Source organism: Dendrobates tinctorius, unplaced genomic scaffold, assembly GCF_039654945.1.
Source record: "Dendrobates tinctorius isolate UK_male_01 unplaced genomic scaffold, ASM3965494v1 ptg000022l, whole genome shotgun sequence".
Taxonomy (NCBI): Eukaryota; Metazoa; Chordata; class Amphibia; order Anura; family Dendrobatidae; genus Dendrobates; species Dendrobates tinctorius.
Window position 1 is genome coordinate 63,727,024 of NW_027361690.1, and position 19,419 is coordinate 63,746,442.

General features: G+C 44.9%; 1 pseudogene; it reads left to right on the forward strand.

Annotated features, from left to right (window-relative positions):
• Nucleotides 1-8,515: 8,515 nt before the first annotated feature.
• LOC141084419 (polymerase delta-interacting protein 3 pseudogene) lies at nucleotides 8,516-10,565 on the forward strand (annotated as a pseudogene).
• Nucleotides 10,566-19,419: the final 8,854 nt, after the last annotated feature.

Consider the following 19,419-nt stretch of genomic DNA (forward strand, 5'->3'; position numbering starts at 1 on the left):
CTAAAGCTGAGAGCTGAGGGCTGCAGCCCGCAGATGTCAGTTTTGCCTGGCTGTTTTTTTTTTCATTGTTTAGGCTAGGTTCACATATGCGTTTGAGTCTGCAGCGTATCATCCGCATGCGCAAACGCATGCAAAAACGCATTGAAACATATGCAGCGTTTTTTTATCCGCATCATCTTATGCATGATGGCAAAAACCGCTGCGTGTGATGCATTTGCATATTTCCAATGTTTTCCAGTAGATTTTCCTTGATATCAGACACCCAATGGGCTTGTCTCATGGGATTTCTATACATATAGACACACTGCACTGAGGAAATCCGCGTCTTTGGCTGCTGTATCCAGCTGCAAGATGGATCTTGACATGTAGAGCTTCTGTGATAATCTGGATTTACAATTGAAATTGGCTGTTGCTTTTGCTTGTCAAGAAGAAAGAAGAGATAAAGACTGAGAAGACTTTGTCATTGCTACTGGCAACACCCCATCCTTGAACTCCAAGACAGATGTGGAGCCTCCCACTCTTTGTACAACCTACCACTCTTTGTACACCGAGCTGCGTGCAAACCCTCAGAAGTTTTTTGACTACACGAGGATGTCTGAACGGAGTTTCGATGACTTGATGCAACGTGTTTGAGGATCCTTCACCAGGCATCACACAACTCCATCAAGCAATTCCTGCTGAGGAACGTCTGTTGGTGAAGATGATGTACATAATTGTGAAAAACAAACACATGTTCATAGTATTATTGTTAGAAAACCCATGTATTAATTTTTTTTTCCATTTTCTATTCTGCAGATTCCTGGCTACCGGAGAGACCTTATCATCTCTCCGTTTCCAGGTCCTTTATGGGATTGTTGGAGACACCTGGAGGGCTTTATGTGACGTTCTTCATCAATAATTCCTCCCCCAACCCGCCACTGAACTCTGGCTGGAAAATGCTGAAAAATTCCAGGACATTTGTGATTTGCCTAACTGTATGGGAGCTGTGGATGGCAAGCACATTAAGATTGTGAAACCTGCTGGAAGTGGAACTGAGTATTTTAATTACAAAAAATACTTTTTGACTGTTCTCATGGTGATTGCAGATGCTGAATGTCAATTTGTCACTGTGGACATTGGCTCATTTGGATGAGGAAATGACTCTCAGACTTTTAAAACCTCTGACATGGGCTAACATTTGTATCATAATAACTTCAATTTTAAACAGCCATGACCTCTTCCCAACACTGAAGGACTGCCAATGCCATTTGTTGTGGTTGAGGATGAGGCCTTTCAAATGTGTGCCAACCTCAAAAAACCTTACTAAAGTAGGGACTTGAATTAGACAGATTTTCAACTACCGACTATCAGGATCCTGACAGCGCCAGCGTACAGCCTCCGCTGAGCAGGGACTCACCCGCACTGTAGGGACCCCTGAGGACAAGAACAGCCAGAAAGTACAGATGCATAGGACCTGAACGCTGAAGTTTAGCAAGCCGGCACAGGACCTACGGTCATGTGACTGCAAGGGGGCGGGGCTTAGCATCCTGCTTTCAGAGAAGGTAGAAAAACTCAGAGTCGGGCAAAGCGGAGGTCATACACAGTACGGGCAAACGAGATACAGGAGGGGTAAACAGACGGGAGGTCAGACAAAGCCAAAGGTCATACACAAGAGGGCGGTGCGGTACCAAAGGGACGAGCAGAGAGCAGTCGAGTCACAAGCAGAGAGTCATACACGAGAGAGCAGTGCGGTACAAGAGGGACAGGCAGAACTCGTAACAGGGACAGAACCGGATCACAACCAAACAAGCAACAAGTTATCAGGCCCAAGGCACACGTATACAAGAGGTCAACTAACTCAGCCGAGGGCAGGAGTATAACTGACACCGGACCTAGATCCAGTGAACATTAAATAGCCGCCCTCTGCCAGAGAGAGGCAGAACAATTAACCCCCAGTCTGACCTGGACGGGCCAAAGCGAAACCCCGTCCTGGATCATGACACCGACTGACAAGGGCACGAAGAACTGTGGAGCGTGCCTTTGGCTTGCTGGTATTTAAATGGCACATTTTGGGAACTGCCACAAATCTAAAAATAGAGACAATTGATGAGGTTGTGAAAGTGTTTGTTATGCTCAATTTCATCCTAGCAAAAGAGCAACCCAATTTAGAATCTGAGGAACCTGTTACATTGCATGTTTACCAAGATCACTCTCTGAGAACTACAATGGAAGTTGCCCAGATGAGGGATAAGTTTGTGGCATACTTTGTTTCTGATAATGGACATGTGGCATGGCAAGCTTTTTTTTTTTTCGATTTTTCTTTTTCCGCTCCCCTTCTTTCCAGAGCCGTAGCTTTTTTAATTTACCATCAATATGGCCATATGAGGGCTTATTTTTTGTGGGACAAGTTGTACTTTTGAACAACATCATTGGTTTAGCATGTCGTGTACTTGAAAACCGGAAAAAAATTCCAAGTGCGGTGAAATTGCAAAAGAGTGCAATCCCACACTTGTTTTTTGCTAGGTTCACTAAATGCTAAAACTGACCTGCCATTATGATTCTCCAGGTCATTACGAGTTCATAGACACCAAACATGTCTAGGTTCTCTTTTATCTAAGTGGTGAAAAAAAATTCCAAATTTTGCTAAAAAAAAAATGCGCAATTTCCTAAGACCCATAGTGTCTTTATTTTTCGTGATCTGGGGTCAGGTGAGGACTTATTTTTTGCGTTTTTAATGATACCACTTTTGTGTACATACGTTCTTTTGATCGCCCGTTATTGCATTTTAATGCAATGTAGCTGCGACCAAAAAAACGTAATTCTGGTGTTTTGAATTTTTTTCTCGCTACACCGTTTAGCAATCGGGTTAATGCTTTTTTTATTGATAGATCTGGTGATTCTGAACGCGGCGATACCTAATATGTGTATGTGTGATTTTTTTTTTTTAATTGTTTTATTTTGATTGAGGCAAAAGGGGGGTGATTTGAACTTTTAGGTTTTCTTTATTTTTTTAATTTTTAAACATTTTTTTTTACTTTTGGCATGCTTCAATAGCCTCCATAGGAGGCTAGAAGCATGCACAACTCGATCAGCTCTGCTACATATGGGCGATGAACAGATCGCCCATATGTAGCAGATTTACTGCATTGCTTTGAGCGCCGGCAACCGGGCGGCGCTCAAAGCAATGTGCCTGCAACAACCATAGAGATCTCTATGAGACCTCTGGTTGAAAAGGCAACGCGTTGCCGACCCCCGATCACATGATGGGGGTCGACGATGATCTCAGTTCCAGCCTGTGGCCGGAAGCGGTAGTTAAATGTCCACTGTAAGCGCTTGACAGCGGGATATAACTAGTTAATAGGTGGAATCGCCATCCACCCGTGCCTATTGTGGGCACATGTCAGCTGTTCACAGCAGCTGACATGTCGCGGCTTTGAGGTGGGCTCACCTCGGGAGCCCACCTCAAAGCAGGGGAGTCTGACTGCTGACATATTATCCAGTCAGCAGTCAGAAAGGGGTTAAGCCACTAAGTAAAATTTTCCTGTAATGTTAAAATGTGCCTGTAATGTTAAAATGCACCTGTAATGTTTGCAGAATTAAGTAATAAAATACCTGTAGTAAAACACCTGTAACAAGTTCCATCAACAATACAATACACACGTGTGTTTGAGGCAGCGGCGCTTAAAGAAACACAGAAAACACAGATACTGTGCAAAGAAAATAAAAATTTTACTTAACAAAAAAATAATTGGGTTTAGGATCGGGGTCTGAGGGTGAGATGGGGTGGACCTTGGGGTTGTGGGGGTGTGGAGCTGTGAGGATTGGGTGGTAGTTGATGAGGAAGGGCTTCTGCCGGTGACGAGAAGACCCAACAAAAGCAGCGGTATAGGGCTGGGAGAGGGGAAAACCTGATGGACCGGCGGCTGCCTGTTCCTCAGCCTGTGAGGCCTGACAGGTTGCTACTTTGCTGGTGGATGATTGGGACTGTGTCTGTTCATTGTCTGGTCAATGAGGGGCCACTTCAACAAAGGATGATCCAGGTTGTGTTGTGCTGCACCAGGTTCTATGGTGAAAATAAAATAAAAACATTAGTAAAAAAAAAGGTTAAATAATAGTAAGGCAGCACAAAAGATACTCACATTCGTTGAGCAAGCGCAGGCTTCAGAAAAGCAAGGTTACGGTGGTATTTGTATTTTCTTATAAGGCCGGGGTCACACTGGCAAGGAATACGGCCGAGTGAGAGGCGCTAAAAGCACGCATTACACACGGACCAATGATTCTCTATGGGGTCACTCGCACCAGCCGTATATTTCTCATCCGTAATCTGCGCTCCGTGCCAATCGCAGCATGCTGCGATTGTCAGCGTACTACGGCCGTAGTACACCAATGCAAGTCTATGGGTGCGCAAAAAATATGGATTACACACGGACCACACATGTGACTTGCGAGATATATGCACCCGATGTCTTTTAGCAAAGCCGGCAATTCAGTGCGCTATACAGTAAACTCACACTGACAGGTTTAATAAAGAAACGAAAGAATAGATATATACACAAAGAATACATATATATATATATATATATATATATATATATATATATATATATATATATACATATATGCATTCTCTGTGTCTATATCTATTCTTTGGTTTCTGTTAGAAACCCTGTCATAGGGCTCCATTATATGTCCATTTTGCAAGCCTGCGAGAAAATCTCGCCATACAGGATGCTGACATGCGCAAAATACGCGACCACACCTTGATTACGGATGACATACGGAGCACTGTTTAGGGGCCATTCATCTGTATTACGCATGTAAAATACTGACCGTATTTTGCGTTGGTTAGTGTGACCCCGGCCTTATCCTTTGAGCAGCACCACTTTAAACCTGGTTCTCCTGTCTCATGTCCTTGTTGAAGCGATCCTTCATCGAGCACCAACAAACTCTTATTCTCTTCACTGTGAAGGGGGAAAAAAAAGAAAAAATTAATTGTAAAACAATGCACCTACATTTACAGTTTCACTGTCGCGACACACCACATTGCAGTACTTACCAAAATCATTTCTGGTATGTGGCGTGGCATGTTCCCAATCATGCAACAGCGATCTGGCCTTTTCTTCCCAGAGTTGTCGAATCACAACAGTGTTGGAGTGCTGATGATCACGGGTGTCCCACAATGGTACATGCTAGGGCTGAGCGAGTAGTTAAGTATTCGGACTCGCTGTACTCGTTACAAGTACCTCCTAATACTCGGGTACTCGTAATGAGTCCAATGTAAGTATATAGGAAATGCGAGTAATGGGCTGTGTGTGTGCTGGGCTGGGCGGGGACTGTGCCGGGCTGTGCGGGACTGTGCTGGCCTGTGAGAAGACTGTGTTGGCCTGTGAGAAGACTGTGCCGGGCTGTGCGGGACTGTGCTGGCCTGTGAGAAGACTGTGCTGAGCTGTGCGGGACTGTGCTGGGCTTTGCATGTACTGTGCGGGGACTATGCCAGGCTGTGTGGGACTGTGCTGGGCTTGGCAGGTACTGTGCGGGGACTATGCTGGGCTGTGTGGGACTGTGCTGGCCTGTGCAGGACTGTGCTGGGCTGTGCAGGTGCTGTGCGGGACTATGCCGGGTTGTACAGGACTGTGCTGGGCTTTGCAGGTACTGTGCGGTCACTATGCCGGGCTGTGTGGGCCTGTGCTGGCCTGTGCGAGACTGTGCTGGACTGTGCGGGGACTATGCCGGGCTGTGAGGGACTGTGCGGGGACTGTGCAGGGACTGTGCAGGGACTGTGCCGGGACTGTGCAGGGACTGTGCCAGGCTGTGTGGGACTGTGCTGGGCTGCGCAGGGACTGCGCGGACTGTGCTGGGCTTTGCGGAGACTGTGCGGGCTGTGCCGAATATTGCGAGATGAGTAGTGAAATACTCGCCAGGATTCGAGTGCCGGATTACTCGCCGAGTACCGAAACCAAACTGTTAGGAACGGCGGAACGCACTAAATAAAAATAAATAATAAAGTGCGTTCGCCGCTCGGGGTCCACCGTGCAGTAGGTGTAACAACCGCTGCTGAGTGATGACAGAGGAGCAATATGGCAGTATGATGCACACGGGTTCAACTTCAACCGGAGTGTGCAGAGCGGGCTCTGTTCACACACAGAGGTGCCGCAACAAAAACATACAAAACGCTGAACCTGTTAGTGACATAGGCTTCGGGTAAATGCATGCATGGTATCTCGTCACAGGAGCAGGACCCAAGACAGAGGAGCTGCGTCCCTCTAGACCTACCGTGTGTGCGGCGTCACTGCTGCGAACGCCAAGAAGAGCTGCAACTGCAGCGCGGTGTAGGACACTGCTTTTCGGCAACAAAGCCAGATAGCAAGCGCGATGTCGGACGCTAGTGTAGCGGTGCGGTGTGCACAGTGGCTTAAGGCTTGCCACTGACTGGCGCTGACTGATAAGCTAATTCCCTATCACCATGCGCAATATCAGAGGGAAGGGGTTTCAAATGAGTAAGTCACCAGAATCATACATCCGTCACCATTCACACATACTGTAGCAGTATAGTCTATACTAGCGCATGGCGGACCGGCCATGCGCACTTTTTATAGCCGTGCGGGACCTTCCAGATCTCCGAGATGGACCAATGAGATCTGGAATAGGACCTGGACACATGACTCCCGATCTCCAATGGGAGATCATCTCGTGAGCATGCCCAGTAGGAGCACAGAGGGACTTAGTCTCTGGAGCGGTCTGCTGCAAAGTAATCTCCTCTGCAGTAGAAAGACAGCAGGAGACCGCAGAATGTGAGGCTCTGGATTCCTGCAGAGCAGACGCAGAAACCTGACGCCTAACACTAACAAGTATACTCGCTCATCCCTAGTACACATTCTTGCATAAGGTTAATAAGTTGATTGTTGTCAATGTCCTGTTTGGCTTCTTCCCATTGTGGAACCTATAGATCAAACAAAACAATTTTAAGTAAAACTGACCTGCGACGGAGCCGCGTCGGGCAGGAAAGAAGAGGACGTTAACATTAGAAGATGGGAAGCGCCGGATCGGACCGCGACTCACGCCGGATCGGACCGCGACTCCCTCCGGACCCGAACCAGACCCGGACTGCCCCTGGGTGAGTATAATATAACTCATTTTTCTTATCTTTCAGGTTACATCAGGAGCTTATCTACAGCATTACAGAATGCTGTAGATAAGCCCCTGATGGCGGTGCCAGCAGCTGATAGAGCTAAAAATGGGTGACAGATTACCTTTAACATAACTGATAGATAACCAAGATAGTTATAACCTGTGTCATACCTTTATTTGTACCATTGCTATTGTGTTAAAATCAATAAAAAGATGTTTGAAAAAAAAAGAAGTCTTCTTCTCCAGTGGGTGCGGGTTTCTTTTCTTTTTTGTCAAGCAGGATGGGTCTCTACTGCCCTGTATCGATTATTGGGGTCTAAACCAAATCACGGTAAAAAACAAGTACCCATTGCCATTTATTTTGGATCTGTTTGACCGTCTCAGAGGAGCCAAGATCAAACATATGCCAGGGAGATGAGTGGAAGACGGCCTTCAACACCCAAGACGGTCATTATGAATACCTGGTTATGCCGTTCGGGCTCAGTAATGCACCCGTGGTCTTTCAGGAGTTCGTGAATGATATTTTCAGGGATCTCCTCTATTCTTGTGTTGTCTACTTGGATGACATCTTAATCTACTCCGCAGACTTAGCCACACTTGTCCGCCAGGTCCTGCAGAGGCTCAGTGAGAACAGATTGCAATAAACTAATGTACACTGCAAGATCTGTGCCTCCCTTTCTTTTCGTTACATCCTGGATGGCCACATGAAACCAAAGTTCCCATTATTTTTCATTTGGTAATTCCATACTGTTAGCCTATGCATTGAATGCAAGCCCAGCCTTGCCCCAAAGTTATACGCACCCCAATAACACTTGGAGTAGACATCCTGGATGGCCACAAGAAACCAAAGTTGACATTTTTTTCATTTGGTACTGCCATACAGTTAGCCTATGCATTGAATGCAAGGCCTGCCCTGCCACAAAGTTACGCACACCCCAACAACACTTGGAACACACGTCCTGGATGGCCACCTGAAACCAAAGTTCCCAGTATTATGAATTTTGTACTTCCATAAAGTTTGCCCATGAAATGAATGCAAGGCCTGACAAATTTGCACGCACCACAATCCACCTTGGAAGAAACATGGAGGAGGGCCCCATAAAAACATGTTCCCATTAAAAAGGAGCAGGTCTCCTATACTTGTAATGCCCAAACACTTTATTATGGGCTGACAAACCTTTCCCCCTTGGGTTACACATCAACATAGTGTGTAAACTTTTCTTTTTTTACTGGCATCATAAACACCCTTGAAAAGAATAACGTGGTTTCCTACACAGTTGCTGCTGGGAAGGTGCAGGTTTTCAGCATAATTACGGATGAATCATTGGATGAAATGATCAGGAAAAGGGGCATGATGAAGGCAGGAATGGGAACTTGCAGGATTAATAACAGTGGGGTTAGGAGAGGTATGAGATCCAGGATCCAGCCTATGATTAGTCGTTTACCCACCACCAATTACCAGAATGCATTTGATGCCCGTCAGAAGGTAGGTGTAGCAGATGCGCGTCTGAAGCTTGGCATAAAAGATGCCTGTGAGAGTTGAAAAGATGCACGTGTCCATATAAAGGGTAAAGTGCAAGATGGGCATGAGATGTTTAATTGTAGAAAGCAGCAGATTAGTGTTGGAGGAAAACCAAAGAAACTGATGGATGCTCATGAAAATCTGAGGTTAAAGAGGGGTGCACCGGCCATAACTATCAACACACCCGTGGCACAAGGTTCATCATCTTCACCCATACATATTACCAAGAATATCCAAATTTCACAGCTGAAAACTATTTGCTCCATTGTAACGAACACTGTTAAAGGAATGCCAATAAACGTTGTTAAACATGACCCTGGGAAACAAAAGATTTCCTCTTTACAAGATATGGATGACGATGATATTGATGACAACTTAGAACTTTCCCACATCCCCACCAAGAAGATGAAGATCACAGCTGCCAATAATGTGCAAAAAAAGCCGGTGAATGTCTGGAAATTCAGTTTCTCTTGGGCAAACGTTACATCTTACTAAAGTGGTACAGAATGATGCATACACAGCTCCCATGTCTACTCAGCACGAGACTTCAACACCTTTATTTCACACAAAGGCAATAACCAATGTGTCAAAGACACTTGTCACAGAGGAGGCTAATTCATCAGTAGGGCCCACTCCTAAAGAGTCTGTCTTTAGCCCTTAAGAAGGGAAAAAGAGACCATTAATAATTTGCATCCAAGAGTCACAGAGGAAGATATCATGGAGCTTTTCTGTGTATGCGGTACCTTGAAGCGCACCTGCTTGTTGAATTCCGGAGTTGCTGAGGTTGTGTTTGTAAGAAAGTTAGATGCAGTTGGTGCCTACAAAAAATACAACAGATACCTAGATGGTCAACCATTGAAATGCAATCTTCCTTTGAATGGTAGTGTGATAACATATGACCAGCCCATACTTCTAAGATTAAGTGACACCCCATCAAAGAAGGAAGGTGGATCTAGAAGAAACACAACCTCCTCCTCCTCTAGTGCTACTTAAAATCCTCCAGCTGGAGTTGATCCTGATACTATCTTAAAAGCACTATTTAAATCCTCAGGGTTATCAGCAGTCATCCAACTACCTGTACTTAAGATTAAAGCCCCCGTTACACACAGCGAGATCGCTAGCGATATCGCTAAAGAGTCACTGATTTTGTGACGCAGCAGCGATATTGCTAGCAATATCGCTATGTGTGATACTTACCTCCGACCGGCTCGCCTGCTGGTTATCGCTGATCGTGCGAGAACCAGCAGGCGAGCCGGTCGGAGGTAACATCCTGGACTGTTTCACGTCGGCCACTTCCTGCTGGGCTTCCTGCTGGTGCTGATGAGCGACGCGTGGACGCGGGCGGGAGGACATCTTCATCACCGCATCTGACAGGTAAGTAACGACCGCCGACCGCTGCTATGTCACTGGCGAGATCTGCCTGTTTTGCAGCTCACAAGCGACCATTTAGCGATGCACCAGCGATCCTGACCGGGTTGTATCGTGGTTGGAATCACTGGTGCAACGCTAAATGTAACGGTACCCTAAGCTATGATGACACCGACACAACTTGGACACTGTAACAAGAGAGATTCACAATTCACATATGGGTCCAAGGACTCCTTTAAAAAAAATAAAACTTAATTTTTCTTCTTGGTTTTTGTTTAGCACTGATGATCACCATCAGGTAGTTGATGTTTGAAGGAGTCTGGCATCTGACATTGGACAATTTATCCTGTTCCCAGTATTGTAGTACAGTTCACCTTCGTTGTGGGGCAGTTGCGTTATTGCATCAAGGATTTCTGTTTTCCTCTTGCTCTAGTATTGTGATAAAGCACAATTATGGTTCTTCTGTTCTGTTATGGGAGGCTAAATAAATGTTGAATAACTTTTTTTAAAATTTCTTCAATAAGCTGTTTCTACTTAAAAGATAATTTTTGTTGTTTTGTAGTTTTAATATCTAGTTTCCTACAAATGTATCTCAAGGCCTCAATATTCCAGTAAATGGCGGGGATTACTAAGTGTCCACCGACTGTGTTCTAGTCAAATAAATGTTTTATGCCTACTTATTTTCTCACTCTGTAAAAATGTCATCCAGAACTGTTCAATCGTAGGCAACACTTATTGCCCTGCGGCTGAATCATGTTGAGATATCTTTGATCTGAAGACAGAGAAATGATGAAGGGAAATAGATCATGCTAATAGTGATATAAATACTGAGATGTGTACAGAGGAATGCTGGGAGGACACAGATCGTGGTTTTCTATCAACTTCATCTGCATTTAAAATTTTTGATTCAATGTTGATAATTAAAAAAAAAAAACTCTATTGTCAGGGCATAGTGCCATACCACGACTATCTATTTGTTCTTCCTCTACAACCCTACAATTTTCTTTAAAATAGATATTTATTTGGACTCTTCAAGGGAGGTGGGAGACACAAGAAGTGATAAGTGAACTCTGCTGAGACCACAAACACCCCTTTGCAAACAATAATGTGTGTTGTGAGTTCAGTTTCCCCTTTGCTACTGAGGTCTGGTGAACTCCCTCTTCTGGTAAAGGAAGGTAGTGAGCCTGATTATCAAGCACCTGAGCCTAATGAGGATGACTGGCTGAGTGGAGTTACGGACTGGATATAAGGCTGCCGACGCCCTTCTGCCCTGCGGGTGATTTCTCTGAGGGATTCTTGGAGACCAGTCTGAAGTCCTGCTCCTCAAAAGCTAAGTTTTCTGCTCTGCTTTTGCATTTGTGTTTTGACCTTGTTTTACTTTGTTTTTCTGGATTTCTGCCATTCCCTGCTGGGGTGAGCTGAATTCCTTTTTGCTCTGTCTTCAGAAAATACCTGAGTACTGATATAGTATTTTTGAAGCCTAGCGTCTTCAGGGTCTTTTTCCATATCAGTCTGTTGGCCATTGTCTTTGAAAGGGTTTTGGCAGATTGCAGACAGCAACCTTCCATTCCAGTCCTATTTAGTTAGCTTGGGCCCCATCATTTGCTCAGTCTATCTTTCTATCTGTGTGAGTGTTTTTTCATCTTGCTTCACCGTCATTATATGTTGGGGGCTGCCTATTTCTTTGGGGTCTGCTCTGGGGCAGTTTAGATTTCCCTTTCTGTCTTTAGGCTATCTAGCTCTCCGGCTATGATCGAGGGGTCTAGGGCACCGTAGGAACCCCCCATGGCTACTGCTAGTTGTGTTGATAGGTTCAGGGGTCTGCAATCTGATAGCGGCCAACTTCTCTGGTTTTCTGGACGTAGCTTCTATTTTTGTGTTTGCCTCCTACGGTGACTCTTTCATAACAAATGTGGCTGTTACATCACGGAACATGTTCACCCTGGTGATCTAATGGTGGTGTCTGAAGAGACGTGGAGGGAAAACCAGGGGAAGAGTCTTGAGGAGATCATTTGCATATTCCCAGTGCCTTCTGGGATAAGTGAAGAGTCTCCGCGAGCTCAACGATCACTGGGTTTTGGCTGTTGCAGCTGAAAAGAGGAAATCGGAAAACCAGGGGAAGAGTCTTGAGGAGATCATTTGCATATTCCCAGTGCCTTCTGGGATAAGTGAAGAGTCTCCGCGAGCTCAACGATCACTGGGTTTTGGCCGTTGCAGCTGAAAAGAGGAAATCGGAAAACCAGGGAAAGAGTCTTGAGGAGATCATTTGCATATTCCCAGTGCCTTCTGGGATAAGTGAAGAGTCTCCGCGAGCTCAAAAAATCACTGGGTTTTGGCCGTTGCAGCTGAAAAGAGGAAATCGGAAAACCAGGGCAAGAGTCTTGAGGAGATCATTTGCATATTCCCAGTGCCTTCTGGGATAAGTGAAGAGTCTCCGCGAGCTCAACGATCACTGGGTTTTGGCCGTTGCAGCTGAAAAGAGGAAATCGGAAAACCAGGGGAAGAGTCTTGAGGAGATCATTTGCATATTCCCAGTGCCTTCTGGGATAAGTGAAGAGTCTCCGCGAGCTCAACGATCACTGGGTTTTGGCCGTTGCAGCTGAAAAGAGGAAATCGGAAAACCAGGGGAAGAGTCTTGAGGAGATAATTTGCATATTCCCAGTGCCTTCTGGGATAAGTGAAGAGTCTCCGCGAGCTCAACGATCACTGGGTTTTGGCCGTTGCAGCTGAAAAGAGGAAATCGGAAAACCAGGGGAAGAGTCTTGAGGAGATCATTTGCATATTCCCAGTGCCTTCTGGGATAAGTGAAGAGTCTCCGCGAGCTCAACGATCACTGGGTTTTGGCCGTTGCAGCTGAAAAGAGGAAATCGGAAAACCAGGGGAAGAGTCTTGAGGAGATCATTTGCATATTCGCAAATCGGAAAAACCGCGCGCCTATCGGCGCGCAAATTTGGGCTCATCTTTCATCGTTTTTAAGAAATCTCAAGATGGAAGAGGCCAGGAGCCATTTGGTGAGCTGCAATTCTTGCTACATGTTCACAGACTTACCAGTGGAAAAGCCAAACTTCACATGCCACAAATGCAAGCTTGTGTCCCTGTTGGAGGAAAAGTTGCAAAATCTCGAAGAGAGGTTAGCTACGTTGAAGATCATTAAGGAAGGTGAAGAGTTCTTGGACAGAGCAGAATTATCTCTTCATGTTACAGAAAGAGAAGAAATTCGAAGTGCACCTGAAGAAACAGAGGAATGGAGACATGTGACCCAGAGAAGCAGGAGGATCAGGAGGCAGTCAGCACCCATACTGCTCAGAAACCAGTACCAGGCTCTCACGCAGGAAAACAATGAAGAAATACATCAGGATAAGACTTTGCCAACAAGCAGCAACCTTGTACGCCTTCAGAGTCCTCCTGGATGGAGAAAGAAAAATGTTGTGAAGAAGAAACGGAGAGTGGTGGTCATGGGGGATTCCCTGTTGAGAGGAACTGAGGCCGCTATCTGTAGACCGGATATAACTTCAAGAGAAATGTGTTGTCTTCCAGGTGCAAAAATTAAAGATGTGTCTGACAGGATATCAGGACTCTTCAGACCTACAGATGACTACCCATTCCTGCTACTACATGTGGGGACAAATGACACTGCAAGAAACGACCTGGAAACCATCTGCAGAGACTTTGAAGACTTAGGCAAGAAAGTGAAAGAACTGGGAGTGCAGGTGGTCTTCTCTTCCATCCTCCCAGTGGATGGCCATGGAACAAGGAGGTGGAATAAGATTCTGCAGGTGAATAACTGGCTACGTCGATGGTGCCGTCAGCAACGATTTGGATTTCTGGATCACGGAGTGAACTACTTATACGATGGACTACTTGCTAGAGATGGGGTGCACCTTACGAAGACTGGAAAACATGTATTTGGAAGTCGCCTTGCTACACTTGTAAGGAGAGCTTTAAACTAGAACAACATGGGAAGGGAAGCAAAAGACCAGAAAAAGCCATACACCTGACAAATGCTATTGAGAACTCTGCTATTAGAAGTGGAAAGGAAGAACAAAGACGAAAGAATCTAATTAATAAAAATATTGGAGAAAGAGAAACCAATCACAAACTAAAATGTTTCTATACTAATGCACAAAGCATGGGCAACAAACAAGGAGAATTGGAACTACTAACACAGGAAAAGAAATATGATGTCATTGGAATCACTGAAACTTGGTGGGACAATACACATGATTGGAATACAAGACTAGAAGGATACAACTTATTTGCAAGAAACAGACTTGATAAACGAGGAGGGGGTGTCGCATTGTATGTTAGAAACGCGTATATCTGCACAGAGATTGAAGCTTCAGAGACTGGGAGTTCTGTGGAAACTGTTTGGGTAAGAATACAAGGACAGAACAATGGAAAGGACACCATTGTAGGCATTTACTACAGGCCGCCTGTGCAAGCTGAAGCTATGGATGAACTCTTTATGCATCAAATGGCCAAGTTCTCCAAAAAGTATGACATAGTTGTCATGGGAGATTTCAACTATCCAGACATTTGTTGGGAATCTCTCTCAGGCAAAACTAACAGGTCAAGGAAATTTTTATCCTCTCTTGCTGACAACTTTATCTTCCAAAAGGTAAGGGAGAAAACAAGGGGAACTGCTACCTTGGATCTAATCCTTATAAACAGGGAGGAAATGGTTGAGGAGGTAAAAGTGGCTGGGACCCTAGGAGGTAGCGACCATGCTATTTTAGAATTTTGGATAACTAGAGGCGGAAGACCTGTGAAGACTCAGACATCAAGGTTAGATTTCAGAAAGGCAGATTTTAAGGGATTCAGAAAGAGAATTGGAGGGATCCAATGGCTGGATATCCTTAAAGACAAAAATGTCCAGGAAGGATGTGAAATCTTGAAAAATGAAATTCTCAAAGCACAGTTGTTAACAATTCCGAAAAGAGGGAAGAATAGGAAGCAGTTAAGGAAACCAGGATGGATGAACACAGAACTTAAGCACATGCTAAAAAGGAAGAAAAAAATGTTTATAAAATGGAAAGAGGGAGGCATATCTAAAGAAGAATATAATGCTGTCTGCAGAACCTGCAGGGCACAAATCAGATTATCTAAAGCTGAAAATGAATTGAGGCTTGCAAGAGATGTCAAAAGCAATAATAAAGGATTTTGGGGATATGTCAAAAGTAAAAGAAAAGTCAAAGATGCTATAGGATTTTTACAGGATGAAAATGATGAAATGGTAAGACAGGATGTTGAGAAGGCTGAACTTTTAAATTCCTATTTTGCATCTGTTTTCTCTCAGAAAGGAAATGTAACATCAACTGTTATTCACTGTCCTATTAAGGGAATAGAAGAATCCAGGATATCTATAAACAGAAAGATAGTGAGGAAACACTTAGCTAGCCTAAATGAATTCAAGTCTCCAGGTCCAGATGAATTACACCCCAGAGTACTGAAGGAGATAGCAGAAGAAATTTTTGAACCCCTCTCTATGATCTTTGAAAATTCTTGGAGAACAGGAGAAGTGCCAGAAGACTGGAGAAGAGCAAATGTTGTTCCTATCTTCAAAAAGGGGAAGAAGGTGGACCCAGGTAACTATAGGCCGGTGAGTCTGACTTCTATACCAGGAAAGATCTTTGAACAAATTATTAAACAACATGTATGTCAATACCTGGATAAGAATGAAGTGATTAAACAGAGTCAGCATGGGTTTGTAACTAATAAGTCATGTCAGACTAACTTAATTTCCTTCTATGACGGTATCACTGATTGGGTGGATCAAGGAAATGCTGTAGATATAGTATATCTTGACTTCAGCAAAGCATTTGACAAAGTCTCTCATACAATCCTTATTGAAAAAATGATTAAGTATGGAATGGACAAGGCAACTGTTAGGTGGATTCATAACTGGCTTAGTGATCGGACCCAAAGAGTGGTCGTAAATGGCTGCACATCCAGTTGGAAGAATGTCTCAAGTGGGGTACCACAGGGCTCTGTCCTGGGCCCTGTATTGTTCAACATCTTTATCAACGATTTAGATGAAGGAATTGAGGGTAAACTGATTAAATTTGCTGATGACACAAAGCTAGGAGGGATAGCTAATACTAGAGAAGAGAGAGAGAGGATTCAAAAAGATTTAAATAAACTGGAGAAGTGGGCAGCAACTAACAGAATGGTTTTTAACAGGGAGAAATGCAAAGTACTACATCTGGGCAATAAAAATGGAAAAAACATATATAGAATGGGAGGAATAGGGCTAAGTGACAGCACATGTGAAAAAGACTTGGGTATACTAATAGATCACAGACTGAATATGAGTCAACAGTGTAAAGCAGCAAAAAAGGCAAATGCAATTCTAGGATGTATTAACAGAAGCATACAGTCTAGATCACGTGAAGTCATTATTTCCCTCTACTCCTCTTTGGTCAGACCTCATCTGGAATATTGTGTCCAGTTTTGGCCACCACATTTTAAAAAAGACATCAACAAACTGGAGCAAGTTCAGAAAAGAGCGACCAGAATGGTGACCGGTCTGCAAACCCTGTCTTATGAGGAAAGGTTGCAGGATTTGGGAATGTTTAGTTTGCAAAAGAGAAGACTGAGAGGAGACTTAATAGCTGTCTACAAATATCTAAAGGGCTGTCACATTGTAGAAGGATCAACTTTATTCTCATTTGCACAAGGAAAGACTAGAAGCAATGGGATGAAACTGAATGGGAGGAGACACAGATTAGATATTAGAAAAAACTTTTTGACAGTTAGAGTGATCAATGAGTGGAACAGGCTGCCACGAGAAGTGGTGAGTTCTCCTTCAATGGAAGTCTTCAAACAGAGGCTGGACAGACATCTGACTGGGATGATTTAGCGAATCCTGCTTTGAGCAGGGGGTTGGACCAGATGGCCCAGGAGGTCCCTTCCAACTCTACGATTCTATGATTCTATGTGTTGTATCAACCAAAGTGGCCATTTCTATGGGACACCGGATATATATTGTGTTTTCATATAAATGCTGTGAATTTTTATTGGGACTGGGCATTTTAAATACATTGTGAGACCTGCTGACAGGCAGCACAAAAAGGGTTAATTTTTTCTCCCAGACTTGATCAGGTGACCCAGCTCTGTTTTTGAATTTTTTATTGTGTCTTACCCTACTTATTCACACAATTTTTCGGCCCCAAAAATAAAAAAAATGTAGGCAAGATATTTAAAAGTAGGCTAGCTCCATCAAACGCCTCATCTATCTGTGGGCTAAAAATGTGGCATTTCAGGCCTCCATTCAACTGTTTTTCCTTTGTCTTACCATAGTTATTGACGCCAGTTGGCTGAAAACAAATTGTTATCTACAGGCCAGATATTGTAATTTGTGGTCTTTCCGCACACGGATCATATGTAAGTTTTGTCCAAATTCAGCCATTTGCAATGAACAAGGAAAATATTTTAGTTCATTTAAAATTGCCAAGGTGCATGCAAGGGATGAGGAAGTGGATGTGATTGTGATGGTGCACGCAGAGGCTGAGGCCGTGGGCTAGCTGAAATTGGGCCAGAACAAACACCCACATCTGCTCTCTCGACATTCCTGTCCCAATTACTAGTGCACCGCAGCAGCACACCACTATTGAACCCAGAGCAGTGTGTAAAGGTTGTTGGTTAGATAGCGGATAATGCTTCCATTCAGTTTGCCACCAGCACCATGTCCTCCACACGGTCAAGTCTGATTAGCCGTGAGTCTGGAACGCATATTCCTCACCCTGATCCTCCTTGCTCCCACCATGCCGAGTGCCCGGAGACAACTGATCCCACACTTGGACCCTCCGAAGAGCTGTTCAGTTTTTTATTTATAGATTTGGGCCTCTCACAGTCTCCACTTGTAGCGGGGCAATAAGAGATCGCATGTAGTGATGCCTAAATTCTTGAGCAGCCAAGAGGTGTACAATGATGAGACAATTGCTAGATAGTCAGGAAGACGACCAGGGTGCGGAAGTCGAAGACGAGGTGGTGGATGATATAGTAACTGACCCAAAATGGCAGGAGGACATGCAGATTGAGAACAGCAGCAGACAGGGGGAGAAAGGCATAGAACCCCAACAGGCAGGAAGAAGCAGTGTGGTGGCTGCATAAAGGAGGCAGGCAACCGTTCTTCACAACACCAACACGACGGAAGTTGGCAATACATCTGTTAGGTCTTTCCGAGTAAGGTTGCTTTTTAAAGTCTCTGCCGATAACCCCAAACAGGCCATTTTCACCACCACCTGCCATGCCCGCATCAGCAGAGGTAGCAAAACTACCAGCCTGACCACCATCAGCATGATCAGGCACATGGCAGCAAAAGCACCCGGCTTTATGGGCCAAACCCCAGGCTCCAGGAACAGTGTCTGCAGGTGACACCACTGCTTCTTCCACTGATGTGCGTGCAAGCCAATCCCCTGTTCACAGTGCATGTGAAGATGCCTCCTGCCCTGCACCTGTCATTGCCCATACTCAACTAGCACCATTATCAAGCACGTCCACGTCCTTGTCCCAATACAGCCTTCAGTTGTCCATACCCCAGTCATTGGAATGCAAGCGGAAATACGCAGCCAATGCCCCACAGGCCACCGTACTAAATTCACACATTTCTCATCTGCTTGCGCTCAAAATATTGCCTTTTAGGTTCATGGAGATGGAGACTTTCCGCAACCTGATGGCGGTGGCTGTCCCAAGGTACTCGGTCCCCAGCTGCCACTATTTCTCCCGGTGTGCCGTCCTGGTATTACACAAGTATGTGTCCCACAACATTACCTGTGCCCTCAACAATGCTGTTACTTGGAAAGTCCACCTAACCACAGACACGTGGACAAGCACTTGTGGGCAGGGATGGTACAGCTCACTGACAGCACACTGGGTTAACATAGTGGAAGCTGGGACCCAGTCGGACCTTAGGAGACCATGTCACAGATGTATGGAGGAGACAGGTTGTGGATGGCTTTGTATGTCATAGTTAGGGTTTTGAACTGTAGCCTTTGGCAATAGGAAGCCAGTGAAGGGCTTGGCAGAGTGGAGTGGCTGTGGAATAAAGGTACTTGTGATGGAACATGATGCTGAAGATTGCGGGCCCTACTTCAATCTGGTACATTTCACTGACAGCACACTGGGTTAACATAGTGGAAGCCAGGACCCAGTCGGACCTTGGGATGCAACACATCCTACCCACGCCGAGGATTGGGGGCTGTACTTCAATCAGGGTTTCCCCGACAGTCTACAGCTCCTGCACCTCCTCCTCCTTTTCCTCTTCAGCCTCCATCTCTGAAATGAACACATCAGTCAGAAGCTAGAAGCACTGAAGCACTGCCTCAGCCAAGTGGCAACAGGTTGTGCTGAAGCTAATATGTTTAGGTGACAAACCGCACAATGCTGAAGAGTTATGGACAGCTCAGAAAGAGCAGGCAGAT